Genomic DNA, 25,678 nt, shown 5'->3' with positions numbered 1-25,678 from the left:
CGCAAGCACCAAGGACTAAACAGCAGAGAGACAGAAAGCACGAAGAGCTTAGGGGAACTACACTATCAGCCTGAGACCGCTTATCACTGGGTTTGTTTTATAAGAGAGAATAAAATTGAAAGAGAACTTTATGTGTTTAAACCACTAGAGTTGGATTTGTTATTAGCAGTTGAATAACAATTCCTAAATGATAGAGACTCTCATAGAGACTTTTTCTGTTTGTTTTATTTCTTGCCATAGTACCCAAATTTAGCATATGGTCTTACACATGTGTAAATATATCATTATTATATCACTTTGTAGCCCAGTTCATATATTCTGATATTATTTATATATATATATAAATATATAACTGTATATATAATATATATGTAATATAAAGTTATATAATATTATAATTGTATATAAATATATAAATTGTATATTTATAAATATATAAATATCAATATAGTTATATCAATAAATATCAGTTCATATATTATGATATCATTTATATATAAATATATAAATATATATTACATATAATATAGACTTATACATATATACTTATAAATATATAAACTATATACTATAAATATATAAGTATAAACATATATTTTGTTACATGGCACAGCACTGACAAACATTTTTAGGCTACCATACTTCTATCAAGAAAAGTTACCTTTTTCTTAAAAGGAATCATTCAAGTTTATTAGAAAGTATAACTGTTTTGAAATTGCACACCTTCAGTAACATTTATTAGTCTTTGATTAAGGAAATAACATTAGATGCAGAATCCTAAAACCTTATTAATTTTGAGTTAATCTCTGTATATTTGGGCCATATAGAAATTGACTATAATACGTGGAATAGTGTTAGGGTTGTAACCTTGTACCAAATGCCTGAACTCATGCTTTCATATCTAAATAGAGGAATGAGTATTATTATCTACACATTAAAAAAAGCTCACAAAGGTGGACTGGAAGAAGTGTGTCCCAATTAGTGCAAATTCATTAATTCCTCTCTGCTCTTGGGGACAATTATTCCTTTACCTTGAATGTTCTTTCCTTTCTTTGCCAGATAAAATACTACTTATCCTCAAAGCCCGTATTAGATGGAACCTTTTCCCTGAAGTCTTTCCAATTTCCAAGACAGAATTATTCCTCCCCTTCTCTAGCTTCCCAGAGTACTACTGCAAAATGCATTTTGGCACTAATCTAGGCTCTCTGACCTTAATTTACGTGTGCTGTAGACAAGTTACTAAATTTCCTTAAGCCTCAGTGGTTTCATATTTAAAATGACAATAATAATACTTATTCTATAAAATAGCTATGAGATTAAATGAGGTTAGTTACATAAAGTTGTCACAAAGAAGTCAGTCTATATTTAATCCTCAAATTACAGAATTTTTCATTATTCTTATCTTTAGCATTAACTTTACGAGAAATATTCATTCCATGTTAGCACTTAACATATACTGTAGTTTAGAGCATTGTGTCTCTTGAAGGGTAAATTCTGCAGTGTAGAACAGGAACATTTCTTACCAATCTTTGAGTAACCTAGAACTAAATTGTGATGAAGTCATTCATTGAACAGGGTAAATCTAAAGTAACTTTTGTCTGTTTTATTGAGGTATATTTGACATACAACGTTATATTAGTTTCAGGTGTACAATATAATGATTTAATACTTATAAATGTTGTGAAATGATCACCACAGTAAGCCTAGGTAACTACCATCACCATACAAAATTATATAATTACTTTTTGTGTATGAAGAGAACTTTTAAGATTTACTCTCAGCAATTTTCAAATGTGTGATACAGTATTACTAAGTATAGTTGCCATGCTGTATATTATATCCCCATGACTTATTTACTTTATAACTGGAAGTTTATACCCTTTGACTCTCTTCTTTCACCCCGACAACCATTCCCAGCTTCTAGTAACAACCAATCTGTTTTCTGTATCTATGAGTTCGGTTTTTTTGTTTTGTTTTGTTTTGCTTTGGTTTTAGATCCCACATATAAATAAGATCATATGGTATTTGTCTTTTTCTGGTTGACTTATGTCATTTAACATAATTCCCTCAAGATTCATCCATGTTGTTGCAAATGGCAAGATTTCATTATTTCTTATAGGGGAATAATATTCTTTGTGTGTGTGTGTGTGTGTGTATCACATATTCATTTATTTGTTGATGGACACTTAGGTGGTATCCATGTCTTAGCTATTGTAAATAATGCTATAATGAACATGGAGGTGCATATGTCTTTTGGAGTTAGTTTTTTTCATTTTCTTCAAATAAATACCTAGAAGTAGAATTGGTGGATCATGTTGTCCTATTTGCAATTTTTTGAGGACTTCCATACTGTTTTCCATAATGACTGCTCCAATTTACATTCCCACCATGTGCATAAGAATTCCTGTTCTCAACATCGTCACCAGCATTTATTGTCTCTTGCCCTTTTGATACTAGCCATTCTAACATGCAGGGGGTGATACCTCATTGTCATTTTGATTTGCATTTCCCTGAGGATTAGTGATATTGAACATATTTTCATGTACCTGTTGGCAATATGAATGTCTTCTTTAAAAAAATATCTACTCAGGTCACCTAATTTGACTATTAAGTGGTATGAGTTTTTTATATATTTTACTATGTATCTTTTGGATGAATGATTGGATTAATGATTGATTTTTGTGTGCCTTGTGTTTTGTATATGAAGATCATACATACACATTCTGAGTTGTTATAGAAGTGTTGTGTGTGTGCCAATGAATCTACATATTCTTATCTGATCATCTACTCCAGAGGGGTGGAGAGAGCTTCACCGTGATACAAAATAAAATTAACTTTCCCAGATAAAGAAGATACTTATGGTCCTGGTCTTATCAGTTTGTCATGTCAGTAGCTGAGCCAGCCAATCACAGACACCATAGGAATGAGGCAATGTGGCAGTATGCAGAGTGGATTCTTTTTGAGTGAAATGGTTGTGAAGATGTTGGCAATAGGAAAATCGAGCCCTCAAGAGCATTCAAATGGATCCTGTGGGATGGTGAGCTGTGCATCTCTTTCAACAACCATAAAGAAATACAAATATACCAACCATATTGTGTTGTTTTAGTCCATGCTGAATTTCATGGAGTATAAATTCTTATCCAATCTAAGCACATCTGTTCATAATAATTAACTTCTGTGCCTCGTGAGCAGAAAAGCAGCATCAGCTATACAGTGAGATGCATTGGCTTTATTTCTGTTTGTCATAATGATTCATTGAGACATTATGGGGAAGCAGATGCTTTTTATGCACTCAAAGACTCTGCATTGTGGCTGCCTATGCACTGCCATTACTCCTCATATGTTGAATTAAGCAGGGCTTTAAGGTTGTAGAGTATTATGGTTGTCAAGTGTTAATACCACTGTGGGAATATAATTTTGAAACTTTAAAAAGTCATTTGCTCATTCCAAAACTCAGTTCCCTTTCCCTCTCTGGTGTGGGATCATAATTTAAACCCTAATCTGGATTTTGAGTAGAAGCTTTTATAAAGTTGCAAATCACTGGACTGGAAATTTCTGTGAAAATTTTAATTTTTTTTTAACGTTTTTATTTATTTTTGAGACAGAGAGAGACAGAGCATGAATGGGGGAGGGGCAGAGAGAGAGGGAGACACAGGATCAGAAGCAGGCTCCAGGCTCTGAGCCATCAGCCCAGAGCCCGATGCGGGGCTCGAACTCACGGACCGTGAGATCGTGACCTGAGCTGAAGTCGGACGCTTAACTGACTGAGCCACCCAGGCGCCCCGAAAATTTTAATTCCAGTCCCAGATCTACCACCTTCTCTGTCAAAAATAAGCGATCACACCTTCCCAGTAGAGACATTATGATGATTAAAAGTACAATCATAGAAGCAGAGTACGCAGTAGAGACCCTGGTGTATAATAATAATAACATCCAATGAAAGTTATTTTTCAGCTTTGTTCAATCTATATGAATTATTGTATTTAGTACTCAAAAACTCCTATGAGGTGGGTACTATTATTGTACCCATTTTATGTATGTAGGAGGAAACTAAATCTCAAAGAAATGAGTTTTGCCAAGCTCAGTCATGAAGAAAGTATAGAATCAGGACTCAAGCACATGTTGGGTCACCAGAGAGATGACAACCTTAACTTTGCTGTTCTTCACTTCGTAAATGTGAGTTGACAGGTTTGATGAAAGCTGAGGCAAAAGTATATTTTGATCTTGAGTTGATATTTGATCAGACATCTTTAAATCATAGCCTTAGAAATGGTTATAATATAGGTAGGTAAGATATAAGAAATGACCAAGAGTAATACCCTCTCATCTAGACTTGGAACAGCTCTATTTGACATAGAGCCTCTCCTCATTGTCTTTCATGTATAAATACCTAGGTTTAATTTGTATGGGAAGACATGGGGGAGAGGATGTTTTCTTATCTCCATCATAAACACATTGAATAGATTATCTGACACTTGCACAGATTTTGTAATGGAAAGCCATTCCAAAGCTCCTGATGAAAGGGCAGCTCTCACCCCACCACATCTGTTACTGTTTGGTTCCACATTCCTGACTTGTGAGCAGGCTCACTGACCCAAGCCACTCAACACATATTTACACACATAATTTAGTAGAAACTCAAGAAATGTGTTGATAGAGAAGTCAAGAGGCTGTGATGAATGATGCTCAATCAAAAATTTTGAGTGAGAAAAACTATGTGTGAGAAGAAACCATGGGATTAAAAAAGACGTATAAAATAGAAGAGCAGAAAAACAGTACAGTTAACAGAGAGACTAGACTAGAACAAGTATGAAGATAGAGGCAGAGGTGGAATCCAGTTCATGAGCAAGGGAATAAGTAGTCTGACCTGGCTTCCATGGACCCTAGTGTCTTTCTCCCACCAGAAGCTTAGTGTTTATTCTCATGAAATCCTTCCTTCTCAACTTTCTTGACAAAATAACTTTATAGTGCTCTTGCACTTCCCATTGTACAATGAACCAGTTCTTTTACTTTCAACCAAAAGAATAAATTAAAGTATCTACTCTTCACTGACTATGCTGGAAGGCAGCGTGTGGCATTAAGAAGAGAATTTTGGGGGTTCCTAGCTGGCTCAATTGGTAGAACATGCGGCTCTTGATCTCAGTGTTGTGACTTCAAGCCCCACATTGGGCACGGAAACTACTTTTCAAAAAATAAATAAACAGGGACGCCTGAGTCTCAGTCGGTTAAGTGTCTGACTTCGGCTCAGGTCGTGATCTCGCAGTTCGTGAGTTCGAGCCCCGCATGGGACTCTGTGCTGACAGCTCAGAGCCTGGAACTTGCTTCGGATTCTGTGTCTCCCTCTCTCTCTGCCCCTCCCCGCTCTCTCTCTCTCTCTCTCTCTCTCAAAATAAATAAACATTAAAAAAATTAAAAATAAAAAATAAATAAACAAATAAAAATAAGAGAATTTTGGCTATACGTAGCTCTAGGTGTGCATGTCTTCTTTGACACTTATTATCTATGGAGGGAAGAAAGTAAGCTATTTTGATAAAGTAGTATCAAGTAGGTGAGTGTTTAGTCTCTTGTTTGTATGAATGAATTTGACGGGAAGCTTGATGACAAATTTGTTGTACAGCCAAACTGGAGACAAACTTTAGTGAATTGGTAATTTTGAAAGATATTAATTCCATAAACTTCACAGGTGTATATTCATCATTTTATATGAGAAAATTTAGGAAGATGAATTAGATTTTATTTGACAAGAATAAATGTTCTGGTTCCAGCAAAGCAAAATGCCACATTATTGTCAGCAGTAATACCTTTCATTTATTTTCATATTTTCCCTAGGTCATGATCATTTTGAAAGTGAATTTTAATTAGGAAAATACATCACTTTCTGAGGCTTATAGCAATGAGTAGCCACAAGAGATATCATCATTTGAGACTTAGGTTATCTCTTCCCCTGTAGTGAACTCTTGGGGATATAATGTAAAAGTGAGTGGTTAGCTTTGAAGTTGATAGGTATTGCTATTTTCCTTTCACTTGTCACACTATTTTGCATTTTTAATTACTTCTCTGTATCCTAAAGGCACTACAGCAAAAATCAACGCCTTTAACATGTACAGCCCTTGAGCCTTGTGTAGTTGGACACAAAGTCAGCACTCAATACATGTTTGTTCAATTAGTGGATAAAAAAATAAACTAATGATATTATGTTTCTTCCCTAATGAGTAATGTAGTCATCCAATAATTAATGAAATTCATCATGTTTATTTCATTCAATGAGAATTTACTAAATATTTTAGAACCCAATTATTCATTGCTTTGGATTTTATTACGCACCTTGTGAAATAACAAGAACAAAAAATAGCCTCTATAGTTCCTACCCTCACAATGGTTATAGTTAAAAGGGCTATTAATGTTTATTAACCAACATACTTTTTAGAGGGATTGCAACTTTCTCATATTGATTCTTACATAGTTCTTCTTCCTTTATTAACTTCTGTCCACTTATTAACAATGGACAGTTTAAGGGGGAAAATGTATATTCCTATGGAAAAATAAAAGCTAAAGAAATATTTTTTATATAAACAAAGGGAAATACTAGTCAAATCAAGAGTCTAAAAACAGGAGGGGACTAGTTAAAAGAAAGGACCAAGAAGACGAATTAAAATAAGAGTGAAAGCTGGAGCACCTAGGTGGCTCAGTTGGTTAAGCGTCCAACTTCGGCTCATGTCATGACGTCACAGTTCATGGGTTTGAGCCCTACTTCAGGTTCTGTGCTGACAGCTGAGAGCCTGGAGCCTGCTTCAAATTCTGTGTCTCCCTCTCTCTGCTCCTTCCCTCCTCATGCTCTTTGTCTCTCCCTAAAAAATAAATAAACATTGAAAAAATTAAAAAAAAAAAACATAAGAATGAGTGCAAAATCAAAGCCCCATATTACTGACTGATTTCTAAAGAGCTTTCTCTCAGGAGGAAGAAAGCCTCAGACCCAAGTCAACTTGATCAATACATACCTCTTCCTTGCGAATACAGGTCAACAAAGTCCATTTCATAGTTAACTGCATCAGCTGGTTGTTCAGTTAACATGATGTGACATGACAGATTTACTCAAATTCACTGGTTTTATTTCTTACCCAGCCTGTGGCTTTGTCATAGGTGTTGGCATTAAGTGCTGTGTCTATTCAAGATTTTGTTGCTGTAGAAAGAAGTAGTTTCTGGATAGGCAGCCACAGCTAAATAAGAAATCATCTCTCTGAATTCTGCAGCATTCCCCACCTCTTCTCTTTTTAAATTTTTTTTAACATTTATTTTTTTTTGAGAGAGACAGAGCACGAGTGGGGGAGGGGCAGAGAGAGAGAAGGAGACACAGAATCTGAAGCAGGCTGCAGGCTTTGAGCAAGCTGTCAGCACAGAGCCTGATGCAGGGTTTGAACCCACAAACTGTAAGATCATGATCTGAGCTGAAGTCGTATGCTCAACTGACTGAGCCACACAGGCGCCCCTCCCCACCTCTTCTCTTAAACAACTGGTCACAGATAGAAGGTTCATGTCTGGGGCACTGAGGAGGAACCTCCAAACTGAAGGGAAAGTAAGCAGTTGACTTCTACTATAGTTTACTTTTCATCTACGGCTTCCCCTCCCTACCCCCCCAATTTTACTTCCCATAGAAAAAAGCAAGGATGACAGTGAGACCAGGTTGAAAATACCTGTACTGAACAAAATGATATTGCAGAAGAAAACCTGCTGATGGGGTTTGCCAGACCTGTACTTCTTCATGTATTGGTTGCCTGACTGTGAGGAATTATGTATCCTACATCAGTTTCATGATCTTCAAAATGACAAGACACAACATCAGATGACTGAGAACTGAATGATTTAATCTGAAAAACAAAACAAACAAAACATTTAGCACAAGAGTCTGGTCCTCAGTACACATTAGCTAAGTTTAATATCTTTAATATGGGAATAATATCTATTTATTATATTTGACAGGAAGAAATGAGATGACATAAATGGATTTGGAGGGATGATTTTAATGCAATTTAAAACACTACTCAACTTATCCTACTACCCAGAAGTCAAGACTTAACATCTGCTTCATTTATTTTTCTGACTGTCTTGACTCTTTTCTGTACTTCCTTCATTTTATGGCTTCTCTATGGCTACACAATTCCAGAGTTAACATCCATATTTTGCCATCACGTCTGAAGGAGAGGAGATATATCTTCCTAGTGTCCTCTCTTAAGTGTGGGGACATTTTTCTTAGATTCCTTTGGAAATCATCTGTCATGCACTGTTGACTTCGATTGGGTCACAAGCACATTCCAGAACCAATCTTGTTAATAGGGGAATATCAAGAATTGATAGGCCTAAGGTTGCATTCTTAATCCAATCAATATTTCAAGGAGTATAACTTTCATACTCTTCAAGCCTACCTCTGGCAGTAGTGAGGGATTTCACTTCTCTAGAGGAATGTAATCCTAGTGGGGAGAAATAGATACCCAAAGGAGAACTAGGGTTCCCTCAGGAAGGAGAAGAGCGAGGAATGCATTAAAAACAAACAGCATTGTAACAATGTGTGAACATGCCTTCATCTTTGCCTGGCATGTAAGTGATTCTCAACGTAAACCGTACTAAAGAAACTTCACAACAGTTTATACAAAGCCATTTAAGTTTCTGAAAGTGGGGCTAAATCATTGGCAAAGGAAACAGTGGCTCTGTATTTTTCAAACTATAAAATCCCCCCCAAATCATGCCTGTCAGTTCTTTCACACTGCCCTTCTTAGTAAGAAAAATGGTCAGTTAGTCCAAGACATTGATTTCAGGTCTACCAAATGGAGAGCTGCTTGGAGATATAAAGACAAATAAAAGACATTGGAATGAATTTTCTTTGAAATCAAAATAGTTGACGAAACTGGATGTACACAAGTAAAAATGACTTGAGTCCTCACAAAATAGCAACTAAACCAGCACAAATCAATATGAGAATGTCAAAAGAATTCACACCCCCTTGATACATGCAGTTAAAAATAGTAGTTTAAAAGATAGTTTAAAAGGCTGTTTGTCAATCTGTTAACTTGGAGTCTATATGTGTCCTTTTTCCTTGTAAACAGAAGACTTTCTAAGAATATAAAATACAGAGTGGTTTCATATTCACAGCAGGCATGCTTAAATGTGTTTTATGATACATGTTTAAATATGAAAATAATAAATGCATAAAATCCCTCTGTGGGTCAATGCTAGAACTTTTAAGCTTGTTGATTCTTTCTTGGAAAATACAGTTATCCATACATTTAATGGTTTTATTTCTATCTGATTAGGTGATCTTCCTTCCTTTAGTGGTTAGAAAGTTATTTGTCATTTCTAGGTGAAAGCTGAGTGTACTTTTTGAGGATTTGCATATTCTCCTACCAAAGTCTCTCATTTAAAGAGCAGGCACAAAACAGATAGCTGGACCAATCTGGCCAGGTGAGGGTCTGGCAAGCCAAGGTGATGGCCATGCTCGAGACTCTCTATGACATCTGCTGTCCGCTGCATTCTTTATTGATCTTGACCCAGAGTATTGGCCCATATCAACCACCCAGTGCATTCAGGATTTGATTGGTTAGTTTTGATTTATTACTATTAATATTAGAAGAACACATTATAGTTTCCTACTTACCATATGATACCAAGGAATAGAAACTCAGCGTGTCTTACTATGATTAATCTAACTTCTAACTCTTCCAATGATGTCTTTCTCCTCTTCCTTCCATGGATTCTACTTTGCTCCCTCTTCATTTTCTCTTCTCTGGCCTTTATCTCCTCCCTGTCTCCTTCCCTTCTGCCTCCTTCTCTTCTTCACTCCCTTTCTATTTCCTCCCTCCATCTCTCTTCCCTTCTCCTCTGTCTTTCTCTGTCATTAAATAGTTACTGCAAGCTTATCATAGATCACTAAATCTGAGGCAATCATAGTGCATAGTAAGCTCTGGCTTTGAAATGTGTAAAGCTAGATGTAGTAAAAAAATGTTTTCAAGCAACAATTTCAGAATTGTTAGAGAATGAAATTAATTTTGATTTCTAGTCATACACATGTATTTCTTTATAGCACAGTAGCTAAACAGCATTAATTAATCATTTTAAGTAAAAGCTGTCAAGTTTTACAGATGCGGCCTTTTAAGTTTCCAGATTATTTCAGGGGCCTTTTTGTGAAAGGTATGCTGACATTTTGAAAAGTAGATAGTCCAGGGTGACAGTTTTTTTTCTCAGCTGGATGGATTTTCAAGATACCATGGAAGCATAGGATTACAGTGCTCTTGCTGTGTTTTTCCCTTACTGATATGGGGGTTTTGCTTTATAATTAGGTATTTACAAGTAGTTGGCATTTTTCACTTCTTCTTCTTTATGAGTAGAACTTTGTGAGTTCTGTGAGACTCGACATCTTATTCTTAGCTAAACATGCCTGGGTCCAATCAATTAGGTAAATATAGCATGTTATTTTTTAAAATTAATTTGAAAAAAAAACTGCTGATTTTTTAATTGAATTTATTTTACCCCTAAGAGCTTCTCTACTAAAAAATTAGAGTAAGACAGAGAAAAGCTTATGAACAAATACAGTAGTCAGTTTCCAGTAGCAACAGGCTTTGGTTGTCCTCTTAACACTAATGCTTAATTATTTTGAATTTCATGGAGAACACTCCTGAAATTTCAAATAAAACATTTAAATGTTAATCAGGACACTGCTAATTTCCCTGCTATTTTACTATGATAAACAAACAAAAACAATTTTTTTAATTGTCACTCTAAAACATGAATCAAGAAAACATAACAGCAGAATATACACTAGCAGTAACTATATCTCTTTGAAAAGGAGTGTTAGATGGCTACTGACTAGTAGGTCAAACCAGTTTTCCTGTTCTCCTCCATACCTTTCCAAATCCTCTTAACACAGAAAGGTTTAGTGAGCAACAGAATGAGTTAGGTGGTCATGTAGTTGTGTGTATCCAAGAAACCATATGCATCAATTCACCGTAAGGTTTCCGAGAGGTAGGTGAGTGCATGCTAAGAGTTCAGGCATCATACTGGACATCTGTCCCCCTCTATCTCTGGCCAAGCTCCAGGTTCTCACACATTTACTTTTTAAAGATTCTCAGATTGTCTCCACCTCCACCACCACCACCACCCTAATTCATATTAGCATTGCAATCCATTCCCCACTGTGCAGCCCAAACAACCTTTTAAATACTGGAACAGAACAATGTCATTTGCTTGCCTAAAATCTTGGGTGATTTTCTTCTCCTCTTAGGAGAAAGGCATGATCCTTTACATGGTTGAGAAAGACTTGAATGTTTGTGTTTCTTTTCAGGCCTGGAAATCTCTTTCTTCCCTCAGACTCCACTGGCCAAGCCACACTGGTCTTTGTTCAGTTCCTACAACAGTCATTGCTCTCTTCAACCTCAGGCCCTCCACAGATTTCTCCCTTCTTCCTAGAATACCTTCCTCAAGAAGGGAAACTTCTCTGTTCCCACACTGCTAAGATCTCCCAAGTCACCCCTTGTCATTGTAGTACTTTTCACAACTTCCATTTGTGAGTCTGTGTGATTACTTAATAACTACTCTTTTATTGATGATCTGACAAGACCAGATAATAGACTCCATGATAAACAAATTACAAACTCACGTCTGTTGTGCCTAATCCTGATTTCCCAGAATCTAGTATAATGATTAGGAACTCTATGCATATGTCAATACGTAGCTCTGCATGGAAGGAAAACACAAAAGTAGTCGTGAGATCTGGTTTTGATGTCAGGCAGACTGGAATTCCAGTCTTGGCTTCCTTGGTGTCTAACTGTGTAACCTGGATCAAATTACATAATTATCCATAAATTTACTTTCCAACAGGGCTAATAGCTTGACACATAGTGATTATAAAAATTAAATTAGATAATGTCTTAATAAAGTTATTTCCAGTAATATTATGCCATTATTATACTCAGCTCTGTGTTAAAATTGCATTAATCAACTTTCTAATTTCCTTTAAAGGCAATTAATGGCAAGCTAGCAAATGCACAGTTCGTATGATGCTTAAAACGCAATCTCCTATTGGTATTTCTTTGAGTTCTTGAGAGCCATCAGGGAGCAGGAAGTAAACATGATTTCTGGCTCTTTCTTCTCTAGTTATCTAGCTATAAAGATATGGATTTTGGATTTTTTTTTATTACTTTTCTCTAATTGTCTATACTATAAAATTTTGGACTTTGCCTACTGTCTGGCTCTTTTCACTGGCTTTCTTTCATCTCAGATGGTCTCTAGAGTGGCTTTTCTTTAGCATTTAACTCCTGGGAACACCATTAGTGATGGCATAGCCAGAATGCAATGGAGAGCCAATATTGAAAGACAAAAAAAAAAAAAAAAAAGGAGCGATAAAACTTCAACATTTTCAGAATGTAATTTCCTCAAATAGATAAGAAAGAAAACTATTTAATAAATATGCATTGTTTTCATTTGCAACTTCTCGAAATTCAGGAATATGTCAAGAATATTTGTGAAACTAATGGTTCTTTCATCAGTAAGTTTTCAGGGACACTCTCCTGCCTAAATTAAATCTTGTGTTTTCCTGTCTCTGAGTACCTCTACCTGAATAAATGTAGGCCTGTTCTATATCATCCTTTTTCTACCTCAATGCAAATGGTCACAAAAAGAAGAGAGAAAGTAAGAATGGGTACATCTTGTTCTACCATCACCCTCCCCCCCTTCCCTCCTCAGCTTGGTCCAGCCCAGCACCAGCCCCATAAGGTGTTAGAAAGGAAATGGGGCAGGTACTGTGAGGGGAAACTTTCCTGTCTTTTTCTCTATATCCAGATCCACTCCCAAGTCTTTGTTCCCTTCTGGACCATCATATGTCTCCTGCCAAATTCTCCCTTTAGTCCAGTGCTAATTCTTTAACATGCTTCACACAAATGTCTCTGTACCTCCCTGCTCCTCCACCCACCCCTGCCCCCATGGACTCTGCCCCTAGAGATCAGCACCAATGACTGACCCAGCATGACATCTGCTCCTGCCACTCCATGGTGATTCCTGAGTGCATTTTTCCTAAATATATCCTGAAATAGAAGACTTTAATAAGCTTAGAATTGGGTTAACTAGACTTCTGTGATGTACCCCGGGAACATTTTATTTCTGTGGAAACATATGGTAGCCATTTGGAAACTCAAATTGAGTTAATCATAACATACGAACTTTAAGAATACAACCACTCATAAGTTAGACACTACCTCTCAATCCTCTGTAAGCCAAAAATTGCCTACTGTTGGGAATTTCTGAGTGCTCACAGATAAGGTAACAAAAACACTGACTATTAGTAATAGATTTCCAAGGAAGTGAGTGTCCTCCACAGGCTCTGTAAACAGTATCTGATCTTTGTCCTGCTGTTTCCATGAAGGGTCCATAAAACAACAGAGAACAGATTAGCAATGCATCAGATGCAACAGATTAGATGCATCAAGTCTTGCTTCTTTTATTTTAACCTTTCTTTTATTCTCCCCGCCCTAAGAAAGAGTTTTTTTCTCATCCACATTGAATTTTCCTGCCAGAGCTAATAGCCCAGGCTCACAGCCTCTAAATAAATCAGCAACAGTTGGTGATAATATTGGTTTAGGAAGAGAAATAATGTCTGGCATGCATTACATTAGTTAGACAGATTGGAACCAGATTAAGGACAGAGGGGGTAGTAAGGTGATTTTGAATTGTAGTTATTGCCCATCAGTGCACTTAGAGTAAATAGATCAAATGCTCATTTTGAAGACAGCAAAAGCCTAAGAAAGGCCAGAATATTGATTTTAGGTGATTTTACCTTCTCAGAGAATGGTGATAAGGATTCAGACATAGCATATTCAGAAGGAAACTTTCTTGGGTCTTAAGTGAAGAATGTTGCCCTCCCAAGTTTGAAATGTTTTTCTTTTTTTAGTTTTTAGTAGTTTTCTTTTTCTTTGTACTGCTTTATTCATTTGTATATTTTCTTAATTTTCTTGTGGCTTCTTTCTGGTGGTGACATATTATACTAGTGAACAATTAATAAATATTATTTAATACACTTAATTTTCAAAGAGCAGAGATGCTTACCAATTAGAGGAGTATAAAACACTGATCTTCCCTGACTTGTGATTGGATTACATTCTGATAAGTCCCCTATAAGTTGAAAATACTCTAAGTCAAAAATGCATTTAATACATTTAACCTACTGACCATCACATCTTAGCCTCGCCTCACCTACCTTAACTGTGCTCAGAACACTTGCGTTAGCCTACAGTTGGGCAAAATTGTTCAACACAAAGCCTATTTTATAATAAAGTGTTGAATATCTCATGTAATATATTGAATACCATACTTAAAGTAAAAAACACAGTGGGTGTATGGTAGAGAATGGTTGGAAGTGTATCAGTTGTTTGCCCTTTGATTGTGTGGCTGCCTGGGGGCTGTGGCTCACTGCCCAGCATCACAAGAAAGCATCATACACATATCTAGCCTAGGAAAAGATCCAAATTCAAAAATCCAAGTACAGTTTCTACTGAACGCTATGGCTTTTGCACTTTTATAAAATTGGAAAAAATTGTTAAGTCAAACCATTGTAAGTTTGTATAAAAGTATAAAAATGTGTTGGTTATTGAAAGTTATATGTTGCTTCCTTGAGGCAGTAGAAGAAAGTTCTCAATTATCAATACTATAGTGTAAGGGGAGCAGTTAATCATGAGGATGTGATTATTCCAAATACTCAAGGTGACTAAATATTTTGGGGCCATTTATAGTTTAATATTTATGTCTGATGTTAAGAAAATTAACTGCCATATATAAAGAGCTGAATATAAAGAGCTGAAGCAGGAAAAGCTAGTAAGTGACTTGCCTCCTCCCCGAATCTAGTTTTATTATCCTTGGAGCATATCCTATATGCTGGTACCACAGGATGGCATCTATCTGACTCCACTTTAACTCAAATAAGTTTAATTTTTATCCATTCAACTCTTGGTCCAGTCTGCCATGGCCAGTGGGGCAGAATTTTGCAATATCCACTTGGTAGCCAAAGATCCACCCTGTGCATCAGAATGTACTTTGTAGAGATCGTATTAGAGAATGTAAACTTCCTTCCCTTCTAGCTCTACCTCCAAAATGGGCTACATATCAAACCAAAATCAAGATGTGTGTAAATCTTCCAGCAGTTCAATTGCAATAAGAGCAGTTCTTTTCATGGTCTTGCTCTCTGTGCTGGGAACACGAAGAACTTCAATGAGATGACCACAGGACAGGCATTTAAATTATGAAACTGTGTTCTTGGACAGAAGACCGTACAACTAAGTGTGTCAACCTTGAACTATAGATCAACTTTTTGAGCTGTTTAGTGAAGCATTACATTACATAAAAGTCCCTCATTGTTTTAAAAATGTCTGTTAAAATCACCATTTAAATGTCTATTCTTCAAGAATAAAATGAAATTCTTTGAGGTCACACCTCATCTTCCCCCACTCCAATATTTTTATGTATTAGTTTTATTTTTTTATTTTTTTCAATATATGAAGTTTATTGTCAAATTGGTTTCCATACAATACCCAGTGCTCATCCCAACAGGTGCCCTCCTCAATACCCATCCCCCACCCTCCCCTCCCTCCCACCCCCCATCAACCCTCAGTTTGTTCTCAGTTTTTAACAGTCTCTTATACTTTTGCTCTCTCCCACTCTAACCTCCTTTTTTTTTTACTTCCCCTCTCCCATGGGTCTCTGTTAAGTTTCTCAGGATCCACCTAAGAGTGAAAATATATGGTATCTGTCTTTCTCTGTATGGCTTATTTCACTTAGCATCACACTCTCCAGTTCCATCCATGTTGCTACAAAGGGCCATATTTCATTCTTTCTCATTGCCGCGTAGTACTCCATTGTGTATATAAACCACAATTTCTTTATCCATTCATCAGTTGATGGACATTTAGGCTCTTTCCATAATTTGGCTATTGTTGAGAGTGCTGCTATAAACATTGGGGTACAAGTGCCCCTATGCATCAGTACTCCTGTATCCCTTGGGTAAATTCCTAGCAGTGCTATTGCTGGGTCATAGGGTGGGTCTATTTTTAATTTTCTGAGGAACCTTCACACTGTTTTGTATTAGTTTTATATTTACTTTCTTTTCAGGCTATTTTTGACCTGCAAAAAAGTTATAAAATAATACACTGATTGTTTGTATGCCAGCTTTCCCTGTTGTTAACATCTTACATAAAAATAATAATACAATTATTCCGAACCAGGAAGGTAGTAGTGGTATAGTGCTATTAATAATCTTTAGATTTTATTCACATTCACCCATTGTCTCATGATTTTTTATTTTTGTTTTGTTTTGTTTTGTTTTTCTGATATAAGAGTCAATCCAGGACCTTATATTGCATTTAGCTGTCATACTGCCTTCATTGTCCTCAACAGGGGACGGTTCTTCAGTTTTTCTCTCTCATGACCCAGACAGTTGTGAAGATCAGCCATCATTTATTTTATAGCATGTTTCTCAGGATGGGTTGATCTGATTTTTTTTTCTTCTTTAGATTGAGGTTATATCTTTTGGCAAAAATGGTATCAAATAAGGAGTTGCATGATAGCAACATGTCTTCTTACAATTTAATTTTGATCTCTTCCTTAATGTACCATCGGGCTGGTTTCTTCATTGTAAAATGGCTATTTTTCTCTTGTAACTAAGTGTTTTTGTGGGAAATTACTTTCAGACTATACAAATATCCTGTTTCTCATCATTCTTTTTCCCATTTATTTTAAAAACTATCAGTGATTCTTATTCGCTGAATTCATAAATGTAACATTTGTCAAGTGGTAATTTTCTGTTTTCATCATTCTTACTACATTTATTCATTTGAATGCTAATGGTAAGAGGAATTGTTTCCTCTCCATCAATCAATTTATTCGACTATTTATATCAGTATGGATTCATGGATAATTATTTTATTCAATGAATTATAATCCATTACTGTAATTATATTATTGCTCAAATTGTCCCAAATTTGTCCATTGGTAACTCCTTCAGGTTGGCTCTTTATAACACTTTTTAAAGATGAAAAAATATATTCTTATGGACACTGTTACAATTATGTAATGCTATGTGACAAACCCAAAACTTAGTGGATTAAAATAACTCTGCAGTGTTATTAGTTCTCATACTTCTGGGGATCGGCTGTCTTAGTTTGATGTTTTTCACTTGGGATCCATCAAACAGATGCCATAAGGCAGCTGATAGGACTGCTGAAGACTTCTTTAGTTACTTATTTGAAGCTTGGCCAAGAATGGTTGGAACAGGTGCACCTAAGTCAGGTATTTCTCTCTCTAGATACTCACTACAAATGACTAGTTAGGCTTCCTCATACTGTAGCAATCTCAAAATAGTTGGACATTTTGCATGGCAGGTAACTTCTCCCGACCAGGTGTTCCAAGGAACCCATGTGGAAACTCCAAGCTTCCTAATGACCTGGCCTCAGAAGTCACACATTATTACTTCTGCTATGTTCTATTGATCAAAGTAGTTATAGGCCAGTGGATTCAAGGCTCGGGAGTAGGAAGCCCAGCCAGCCACTCTCAATGGGGAAATGGCCTACACAGAAAGGAGAGAAGGAATTAATGATGACATCTTGGAGATAAGCCACTGCACATACCTAGTATTGATTTAAATTAATTTTAATGCCACTTAATACATCTAAATTCAAAAAACTAAGAAAATATTATTTATGCTTATGGTGCTTATGAATTATAAAGTAAGAAAAGTTAAACACAAGGGAAACTAAAAATCCCATGTATTTTTAATTAACAATATTAATTTACGTGTCAGTTGATGTTGCTTCATTAAAGCCCTAATTCTGCTTGGGATGTGGTACTAAATGCTGTAAAGAAGGTTTTTGAATACGACATACCAAAATTTCATCCTTTAATTAATTACAAAGCCTGTAGGCATGAATGTGAACATACCTGATGGCGGGGAGGGAAAAAGGACTGAAAAGGTAGTAAAGCTCCTGTCTGTGGAGGTTAAATGTTTTTTTAGGGATTTCATGAAGGTCCGTTAGCATTGGGAAAAAGTTATCTTTTTCTTGATTCTATAACTGACTACTTTTACTTAGTTAACAAGATAGTATTTATAGTAGATACTATAGATATCATCTATTTCTCTGTAATGTAAGGAAGTACCAGCCTGAACTTTCTCTTAAAAACTGACAAAGGACAAAAATTTTTATCTGAATAAATATCTTCTGAAGACAACTTAAAGACTGACCTCTGGTACTTTTCTTCTAAGACCCGTGTCATCAATCAGAGTCCTATGCCATTAGAAATGTGCTTTTTCTGCTCAGACAAATAAGCGCAACTGTTCCTGTCAGATGGCAAGCATCCAGCGCATCCAGAAATCACTGAAGCAGGTGTGTTTGTGGTAGATGCAAAAATAACTACAGAAGAGCAAACAAGTGCACGCTCTTTAATGTTCTGCTGAATGCTATGAGAAAAAAATATATATATATAAATATATATATATTTATATATATATATTTATATATATAAATTTATATATAAATATATATATATAAATTTATATATATAAATATATATAAATTTATATATATAAATATATACATATATCAAGAGAAAGTCTTTCTTGCCATACTCGGGAACATGGGAGAGGATGAAGCAGGGAAATAAAGTGCAGTACTCTGAAGGGATGGACTGGGCACTGGAGTTAGAGTGGATGTCCTAATTTCTAAATTGAGTTTTTTAAAAAAAAGAAAGAAAGCCTCTTCACTTGTGGTTTGGGGTTTGGGAGAAATTTATCTGGCAGCTGTTGTTAATAAATCAGGTTTTGTTTTTCTTTTTTTTATTGAGAGTAATAAAGGAAAGCGTTTCTTGAGCCACGTGATTATCATGATGTGACTCTAAGAGAGGGACCAACTAATGGAAGGAAGCAGCTGTTGGATTTTATTCTGGGGCTTTGGTGGGCTTTGGGACAGGCAGGAAGGGATGCTCTTTTTTCACTCACATACATGTGTGTCTCCTTTTCTGCCCATACCTCTCTCCTTACCACTCTTTGTGCTCCCCAATTTAACCATCTTGCCGGGCATTGATTTCATTGACTTCATTGATTTCATTGACTTGAGAGAACAGAATAAGCTTTTTTTCCCCCTTTTTCACTATCAGACAGATCTGGGATTTTATCCCAGTTTTTCTACTTATTACCCAGGTGATATTTGGCAGATTGCCTGAAAATTCTGATACCCCAGTTTTCTTTTCTCTAGGGTAAAGTTCTAATAAGTACATCACAGGATTGTTTTTATATAGAAACTTACTAGTTCAGCATCTTTCATTGGAGGTATAATATATGTATATATTGTATATATATATGTATATATACCTATATTAATATAGGAATTAATATATTATATATACATATATTATGGTTTGTAGTCAATACAAATTGAAATCACTTCCTTTATTATAAACATTTTATCTTGAACTGTGCTGTTACATCCAGAACTTTCTTTCTGCCAAATAAATACAAATCTAAAATATGTCCTCCGTGTTGTATAACTTAAGGGAAATTCAGATTTCACTTTAAAATTCCAGGTTTTAGATAAAATATATTTTTTAAGTTATTTATTTATTTATTTATTTTTGAGAAAGACAGAGAGAGTGCACATGAGCAGGGGAGGGGCAGAGAGAGAGGGAGAGAGAGAATCCTAAGCAGGCTTCACACTGTCAACACAGAGCCCAGTGTGGGGCTCAAACTCATGAACCTTGAGATCATGACCTGAGCCAAAACCAAGATTTGGACGTTTAACCGACTGAGCCACCCAGATGCCCCTAGATGAAATATATTTTAAAACTCACGTGTAAGGGATATAAAGGTTTTATAAGGAATTCATAGAATTATCTAAGTAACCAAAGTGTTAGGCTGGGCTATTTCCCAACATTGGCATTATTGACATTTTGGGCAGGATGACTCTGTATTGTGTAGGATTATCCTGAGCAATGCAGGATGTTTAGCTTTTCTGTCCCTAGGTACTAAATACCACCTAGTTATTGCAACAACTACAATGCTTCTCATTTTTAAATTCTACTGAGAAGAGCACTTTTACTCCTAATTGAGAGCCTCTGGACTAGACTGTATATTTGTTTATTTGTTTTACTTATAAGGGGTATGATTCTAGTTGCTAGGCCACATCCTATAGTGTACAAATGCTATAGTATATAGTGTACAAATATATACTGTAGTGTACTTAATCCTTCGAAATGATAGAAAAGATAATTTAATGCATAACTTCGTTCTTTTTGAAATCTATTGAGTCCAGAAACTGCTAACATAAAGGATTCAATAAGTGATGGAAGCAGTGATCTCAAATACGCATTTTGGGTTTTGATATGGCCTAATGGTGTTTCTTTTCCTCTTTGAATTCTGAGTGAATTGAGGAAAAAGACAATGGGTTAAGGCACAGGTAATTAAATATTTTGCTTGTTAAGCTAATATTGGAGAATGTGGCTTATATCTGGGGACAAATGAGTTTCCAAATGAAATAGACTGACCAGATAGTCATGGAAACACCAGACTGGGACAGGCCTTCCCACATGTAAAGATGTGGTCGCTGCCCCTGTAACATCCATAGTGTGGATGAGCAAAGGAGACCTTATGATTTTTTCAGGAAGGCCCAATTTTTAATGGGATGAAAAGGAAGGTGCTATATTTTGTATACCCACATTATTCCAAATACTCCCATCAATTTCCTGCCCTCCATGGAAGGGAAAATGAAGAAGAGACGGACCAAGACAGACCAAGGTTCAGCTGGTGAAACTTAATTCATGTGGAAGAAAGAAACATCACAAGTTGGAAAAAAAAATCCAAACAAGGCATATGCTTTTTTTTTTTTAATTTAGTTAACATCTGCACCCTGCCTTGGTGAAGTGTTCTGAGTTGGTTGGCGTGGTGCAGGGAGCAGGAAGGAGAACCTGTCCTGTAAGTTTCTATGTAAAACCAGGGTGCTGACAGCTCTTCTTGGCCTGTGCACCTTCTTTTACTCTCTTTACCTTTGTTTCCAGGGCCTTTTTTTTTTTTATTGTGGTAAAAAACCTATAACAAAATGTACCATCTTGACTGTTTTTAATTGTACAGTACAGAGTGTTATTTGTCCATTGTTATTTGTCCATATCTCTAGAACCTTTTCATCTTGCCAATCTGAAAGATCATACCGTAAATAATTCCCCTTTCTCCCCTTCACTCGGTCCCTAACAACCACCATTATTTCTATTCCTGCACTTGAAGATACCTCATATATGTGAAATCTTGTGGTATTTGTCTTTTTGTGACTGACATATTTCACTTAGCATAATGTCCTCGAAGTTCACCTTCTGTAACATAAAATAGGATTTCCTTCTTTTATAAGGCTGAATAATATTCCAGTGTATGCATATTCCACATTTTTTATTCATCTATCAATAGACATTGAAGCTGTTTCACATCCAGGCTCTTATGAATGATTCTGCAATGAACATGGGTGTGCAAATGTCTCTTTGAGATTCTGTTTTCAATTATTTTGAATATATGTCCAGAAGTAGGATTTCTGAATCATAAAGTAATTGTATATTTAATTTTCTGAGGAATCACCATGTTATTTTCCTAGTGGCTGCACCATTTTATATCCCACCCACAGTGTACAAGGGTTTCCTATTTCTCTACACCCTTGCCAACTCTTGGCTTTATTTTTTGGGGGCAAGGGGGTTGGAAAGTTTTGATAGTGACCATCTAATGAGTTTCAGATGATATCTCATTGTGGTTTTCATTTGTATTTCCCTGATCAGTAGTGATGTTGTACAGCTTTTCATGTGCTTGTTGGCCATTTGTGTTTCTTTGGAGGAAAGTCTATTCAAGGCTTTTGCCCATTTTTAAACTGAGGTATCTGTTACTTTTGTTGTTGAGTTGTAGGGAATTCATTTTCAGAAAAATGTAGCGTTACTAGAGAGACTCTAGACCAGAGTTTTACAGTAGCTGCACTTGAATTGGACCATTACTCATTTTGTTTGTGTTCATACACCTATGTGGAAAGTCCATATGGAAGCATTTGACACATCTTAAAGGTTCTCATGTGAAGAGAGATACTGTGAAAAGAAACCTAAATGCAAAATTTCATGAATATCCCATTGATGTAGATACTCAACAAAAGATATGATTAACATGTCACCAATAGACTATCTAGATTCAAGTTACACAAGGTGATGTCAAGAGCCAAGCATGATTTATTAACTAAAAAGCAATTGTTTGCCACTGAATGCCTAATGAAAATATCCATAACTGCAAGGCCAGATGTTCAGACTCATGTGTTTTTGTGTGTTTTCTTTAGTTTTTTATTTTCTGAGTGCTGTTAATCATATGCCCTCAATATTCAGTGTCCAATCCATTTTGTTAGCCTTTTATCATTTTAAACAGTTACAGATTATGTCTCCATGGAGTGTGCTAGAAATGTCCTTATGTTGCAACAGCCTATGCTTTATGAGATAAACAAATGAGTAATTCAAGCTTTGTAGCGAGTATGTGTGTCACATAAGGGCTCAGTCATAATTTTTGAATTGTCTGCAATGCACATTAAATCAAAGTGTCTATCTGAAACAGTAGTAGTATTTCATGAGCTGTGTAGAATAGTTCCTTATCCTCTCTCTAAGAATGTATTTATTTTTACCTTTCCAGTTTTACTTGGGCTTGGTGGATCACAAAAGCTTAACTTAATCAAGTCCAAGGTCAAGGCACTAGAATCTACATGCAGCATTTTTTATTCCTGTTGTCTTGAAAGTTTAGTAATTTGTGCGTAAAGATAGCATATCCCTGCCTACAGGATATTGTTCTTTACATTTCTTGAGGTTTTAAAAATTGATAATAAATCTGAAAGTTTTGAAAAATCAATAACATTATAAAATAATTATGATATAATATTTTTCTGGCCATCTAAGATGGCAGTTTCCTGAAATGTGCATGTGTGTGTATGTGCATGTGTGTGTGCATGTACGTGTGTGTATGTAACTATTTCCACAGACTGGGATAGGTTTAGATAAAGTTAATGATACATTTTGTCCTCTGGCAAAACCCTTTATTTGACTCGATGATCAAAATGAAAAATGGCTTCAGAAGCATCATTCAAGTCTGTTGATTTGGGAAATCATGTATAAGCAATCATGGGAATCCTCAAATCAAACTAACTTATGTTCCCTAGGGAGACATTATTTTGTGATTTTTTTAACAGCATTTTTACTCATTTGTCATTTCTTTATGGAACAAGATGATCATGAAAAGGAATATTACTAATTTATGATGCTGATTGCATTCCATTTCAACTGATTAAAGCCAGCTGAGACATAGTACCCCAATGCTGTTTATAAGAATCATGCCTGGTGTGTGCAAAGTTCATGAAAATCCTTAGCAATTTGTTAAATAATGTGCCGGGTGATGGCTATAGATTTGTAATATTTTAGAAAGGTCTATCTTTAATTCATGAACCTTTCAATTTCCTTAAAAACTTATGCCAGGAGGGCAAAACTGTGTGACCCACTTATAGTTATTGCGAACTCTGCTTCCAGTTACAGTTTCAAAGTAGGCTATTCTATTGCCTGCTGTGTTCAACCTTTTATTGAGACCATTTTTCTTTGACTCTTGAATACCCAGGTAGCGACTTGTGATAGTTATTTCAAATATCTATTTTCTCTCATTTTTTTAGATGAGTCCATACTTTATCAAAATCCTACTCGATGATCAGCCAATGAGAACTATAATATGCCATAGTCATAACATCAAAAGAACTACCAGAGATTAAGAGGAAGAAACATCTTTTTAAAAGTATCTGTCTTTTCTGTTAACTCCCAGATAAATCATAAGGTGTGGTAATTGTTAATCATAATTTGCTAGACTAAGTTTTTCATACTTCTACTATGGAACACATAGTTAGGTTTGGAAAGAGTGATATATATCTCTATCAAGTATCACTAAAAATGTCTCTTAAATCATAGGTTTTTTCTTATAATTATTTTTAAAAAAGAAGTGCTTTGATAACCTGCTACGTACCAAGGTACCAAGGATGGACTAGAGAACAAGAAATATAGAACACTATCCCTGTGGATCTTTTAACTTAGTAGTGAAATTATGTACTAAATAAATACTTACAAAAATAAGTAGTTATTATTCTGGTAAGTGTTGTAAAGGAAAAGTTTGGGGTAAATGAATAAGTTTAATAAAGTTGATACCAGATGAAAGGAACTTGATTGATCAAGGTGAGTTGTTTACTTCCAACAAAGGGAGTATTATGTATAAATCTATATGCAAGGAAGTTGTTCAGTGCATTAGAATAATTGAAATAGAACTAGTGACTAAATTATAGCCAGTAATAGAGTGAGAGAGTGGCCTAAAGTAAAGCTGCATCAGTGGGGAGGGAAGAAGGATCACATGGGAGTCTGTAAGCTAGTGTACTTAGACTTTATGATGAAACCAATAGGACCATAATAGAGTGTCAGGTTGATGCGTGGCATGATTAGATTTATGTTCGAAAAAGATCACTCTGACAGCACTATGAGGAAGGATTGTGTGTGTGTGTGTGGCGGGGGCAGGGGGAAACTGGATTCAAGAGACCATGTTAGAGACTGTTTTCATAATCCATTGGAGACTTTATAGTAGCTTTGATTATCGATATACCAGGGAAGATGGAGAGAAAAGGATGTGCTAAAGGTAGAATACCCAAGATTAAGTAGATAGGGAAGTAAAACAGAGAGAAGTACCCAGGACAACACTCAGGTTTCCAGCTGGAGCAACGACAGTGTTCGTTAATGAGTTAGCCCCTAGGGTGGAGCAGGATGGAGAAAAGATCGTTAAAACCACTTTGGAAATGTCGAGTTTGAAGATCCTGAAAAAAATAAATAGCCTAGGGGAGATGTCTAGTGGGCAACTGGAGCTAAATGGAAAAGTCAGAGTTGCAGATTCAAGCCTGGTAATCATTGGTCTCAGAATTGGTAATTGAGTCTTTGGGATTGGATAAGATCCACTGATCTGAGAGCTGGAGAATGTCAAGTCAGAAGAGATGAATCCAAAGCCCTGAAGAACTCCAACATTAGAAGGTCAAGTCATAGAATATGGTATAAGTTTTTGGTATCATTTTATAACTTATGCAATTAGCAAGTTATGTTTAACATGGAACATTAAAATCATACATTTGATATATTGGTTTTTTTTTTTATCACCATCTAATGAAGTACTATATTTTCACCAGGATACACACAATATTTCTGAGAATTTAGGCAAGTCTTGACCTCTAAAGCTTCAGATTATTTGGTGGTAATATTAAAGACTACCCAACCATCTGTTCATAAGCAGAGGGAGTTATACCTGTAGTTTATAGTAGGGATAATTTCCAACTAAGTAGAAAACAGAGTTATGATAGAATGAGTATAAGTCTTGATAGAGTTTAGGAAATAGATCGAATGTAGATGGTCATCAGAATGAGATTCTGGGTAACTTGCAGCATGAGGACACTAAGCACGTGGGAGGTAAAGAGAAGAGCTAGATGTAACTAAGACAATTAGGACATGGGAAAGCCTAGATGCCAACTGAAATTCTTAAGGACAGATTTTTGACAATATTGAAAGGTTTATTGAAATCCTCCCTAATGCCACAAAA

General features: G+C 35.8%; 1 protein-coding gene across 1 annotated transcript in view; it reads left to right on the top strand.

Moving 5' to 3' along the window:
- THSD7B (thrombospondin type 1 domain containing 7B) overlaps positions 1-25,678 on the top strand; it is an 860,293-nt gene that overhangs the window by 557,125 nt on the left and 277,490 nt on the right. The window lies entirely within an intron of this gene.

The sequence above is a fragment of the Panthera onca genome, chromosome C1 (assembly GCF_046562875.1).
Source record: "Panthera onca isolate mPanOnc1 chromosome C1, mPanOnc1 haplotype 2, whole genome shotgun sequence".
Taxonomy (NCBI): domain Eukaryota; kingdom Metazoa; phylum Chordata; class Mammalia; order Carnivora; family Felidae; genus Panthera; species Panthera onca.
The sequence above is the reverse complement of the archived record's forward strand: the minus strand, read 5'-3'. Positions and strand labels throughout refer to the sequence as shown.